The sequence below is a fragment of the Pinus tabuliformis genome, chromosome 8, assembly GCF_031772625.1.
Source record: "Pinus tabuliformis cultivar Carrire ecotype Pingquan chromosome 8, CPIR1, whole genome shotgun sequence".
Classification (NCBI taxonomy): Eukaryota; Viridiplantae; Streptophyta; class Pinopsida; order Pinales; family Pinaceae; genus Pinus; species Pinus tabuliformis.
The window spans coordinates 749597586-749601504 of NC_142294.1; positions in this window are offsets into that span (position 1 = coordinate 749597586).

Below are 3919 nucleotides of genomic sequence, written 5' to 3' on the forward strand. Positions count from 1 at the left end.
CTTATGGAGTAAATATAAAAATGTTTTATTTATTTACCATACCTCTCATTTATTTTATATTTTTATTAATTTACCATACCTCTTTTATAAATATGGTATTTGGCCCATAGGATTCACTTAAATAAAACCTATTCTTGAAAATGGGCGAATGGATTCACTTAATAAAACCTATTATTGAAAATGGGCGAATGGATTCACTTAATAAAAACTATTCTTGAAAATGGGCGAAGGGAAGTTGTAAGTCCTAATTTCAAGGTAAATTTACCTTTTTTACCCTATCCCTTAAAATAAGGTGGGCTATTTGAGGTGATTTGTAAAATGTACTATGATACAAAATATTCGCCCACTAAAAATTTAAAACCCCTCACCCCTAAAAATTATCCTTGAGAAGAAGTCTACATAGAACAACCAAAAGGATTCCTATTATCAAAAGATGAGGGCTATGTTTGTAAACTAAATAAAGCTTTGTATGGGCTTAAGAACACTCTAGAGCATGTACTCAATATTCAGCAAGTATTTGCAACAACAAGACTCAAAAAGGAAATGCAGACAATAATCTATAGATAAAGGAAAATCAAGATAATATGATTGTCATTGAAATATACTTTGATGACATCATCTTTGGAAGTGATGATGATATATTAAGTCAAAACTTTGCAAATGATATGACAAATGAATTTGAAATTTCTTTGCATGTGGAGCTGACTTTACTTTTGGAAATGCATATTTCTACTAGATGAAGTCATTTTCATCTCTCAACCAAGTGAATCAAATAAATGTTGAAGCAGTTCAAAATCGAAGACTAGAAACCTGTGATCACTCCTATGATCATCATATGCAAGTTGAGAAAAGAAGGTGAATCCAACGAAATGGCCCAAACAATATAAATCGATGAATGGTAGACTACTCTATGTGACAACTTCAAGACTATATGTAATGCAAGAAGTTGGATAGGTTTCAAGATTTCAAGCAACACTGAAGGAAACCCATTTCTAATAATGAAAAGGATATTCATATATCTCAAATGAACGAAAAATCTGGGTTGGGTATCCAAAAAGAAAGGAATTAACACAGGTAGCTTACACAATTTCATATTGGGTAGGAATTATAGATGACAAAAGAAGTAAAAGTGAGCATCCTTCTACTTGGGAAACTATTTAGTATCGTAATTACATAAGAAGCAATATTAAGTATCCTTGTCTACAGTAAAAGTAAATATATTATAGTATTAACATGTTGTACTTAGGTCCTCTTGATGAAGAAAACCTTACAATACATAAGAGTAAAATTTGATGAGCCTATTTCAATACTTCGTGAGAACACAAGTGCAATAAACATCTCTAAGAAGTACAAATGTGCATTTTAACACTAAGCATATTCTATAAAGTTTCACTGTCTAAGGTATCAAGTAAAAACAAGGAATACTAAGCTAGAATATGTTGGCCCTGAAGGAGCATATTTAGACATCTTCACTAAGCCGCTTCCCAAAGAGACATTGAGTATCTCAGACTAGAAACTCGGAGTAATTTCTTCTCCAAATTTATTTGCACAATCTTCAATAAAGAAAGAAAAGGGGAGAGACAGTTTCAAGGGGAGTTAACCTTTTTTTTTTGATGTCAAAGGGGAGAGAAAGATCAAGAAACACGCAGGCAATGGGATCATGATCACAGGGGGGTATGATGGTTGCCATCAATAAAAATGGGGGATTGTTGAAAGAAGTTGTCATTGATGTCAAAGGATGTCCAAATGAAAGAAGTTTTTGATTCTCAATGCCCCATTTGGATACCTTATATTTTAATGCATTTTTTCTCCATTTACCTAGCTCAAATGGAAGCATAGCATATATGGTTGGAAATCTTATTTTGATACCTTTCTAATGGAGTATGGCAACTCCCTCTAACTCCTCACGGTTCAAGAGAATGATTTTTCAAATTTTCACTATATATTTTGCCAGATCACAAGCCAGTCTAGCCAGTGCATAAGTGAGTGCAAACCAGTGGACAAAATTGCCTCAATATAGGACCCCAAATGCACTATAAATAGGCACAGAAGGATAATTTCAAGCAACTCACTCAAGATATTTTAGATCTATTCAAAAAAGCAAAGAAAGATATGTAAGGTTCATAACTCATGAACCAGAAGAAAAAAGCTTATTTGGAGAGACTTTCCAGGAAAGGATTTTTGCACATTTTGAATTGTTTTTTTTTAGATTTTTTAAGGTTTTTTATTATTTTGGAAGATCTTTTGTCACACCTTTTTATGTTTTTTTTTCCCTGGCTATGAAGCCTAATTACATAACTATTCTTGAGGATAGAACTTTGTCCCCTCTGAAGGCCAAATTTTAGATTGTATAGAGGGTTGAACTCAAACCTATTTTTAGGGATAAATCCTAGAGTGTTTTGAAATCAAGATTCATGTCTGTTTGGAAGATATACCATTGTACTATGTTGAGTAGGTCAAACCCTATGAAGGAAGCAGATCTCTAGAGTCGAGTGCAAGATCATTTGTTAGGGAAGTGTTTGGGTTTAGGAATCCTATACCTATGTGAAGGACAAAGGAGTAGAATTCCAAAAGAGTGAACTTTTTTGACCTAATATTGATTCTTGTATAAGCTTTGATGTTGATCAATCAAGGAGTTGGCTCTTCCTTTCAGTCGGTGCTCATAATCTAGGGAGTTATGTGCTTCCTTTTGAGTGGTGTTATAAACTAGAGTTGGTGATTCCTTTCAATTAGTGTTGATAATCTGAATGTACTATATATAGATATATTATATATATATATACATATAATATATGATATATATATATATATATAATATATATAAAAGAAAATAATTATATTTTTTTCACGTAAGATTTTGTGTTTTTTGTATATTTATGTGCTTTGATTTATAACTTTGGATGCATTTACAAGATTTTTAAGTTAAAAATGTTGATACTAATTCAACCCCCCCCCGGTATCATTGAATGTTCCAAAAGTCACATATAAACTAAACAAAAAGAATGCAAATGCAGAAAGGGAAGTGAATAGTTCCTTTTCATTGTAAAAAGAAATAGCACTAGGTGACCCAATGAAATATTTCTTGCTTACAGAATGATTGTGCCTTTTTTTATGATCCCCAAGTATATCACTTGGTTAATGGTTTTGAGTTGGAACTTACATGTAAACTTATTAAAGTCATTGGTTTTTATATATGTCAATATCTATTGAATCTTCCCAATTATAAATATATGCCTCACTTCTATGAGGCCACATATCTACTCTTTAGATTTTGTATCCTTGGTGTTGTATTCAATTTCTTCAATAATTGTAAGAAAATTCAAAACTTCGCATCACTACTTCTAGTAAAATCAGGGATATAAACATGAAAAAAGACTTCATGTGTACATCATTTTACAGTCTTTTAGGAAATATCCATCTTATTACACATATTATGAATATTACTTCAGCTACAATGAAAAATATAATATTATAGATTTTAAAGTTTCATTAAGCATGTTATACAACATAGAATTCAGTCCACTATCTTAATAAATCATGTTGTTAAAATAGCAATGAACATTGATCGATCAAGATAAATATCTTATTTATGATGAAAAATTTAGCATAACAATTGTACACTCATATTAACCTAGTAATGAAAAGCACAACATCCCTGTTCATCTTGAGTTGGTGCAACAATTCCTTTCACAAATCTTCCTAATAAAAGAGTCTTTGATGCCTCCCAAACCTAGATATGTTTTCCACAATGACTACAAACTTTGTTCAATAATACAAAGCCAAGCAAAAGCATTACACCAAACTCTACCAGCCAACCTTGAAGCTGGCAACATCACACAATAATACAATCCCATGATCTTCCACTTGCATCACACAAATCATTAAGAAGAGCCACATACTTGCATCTAACAAGTGAAAG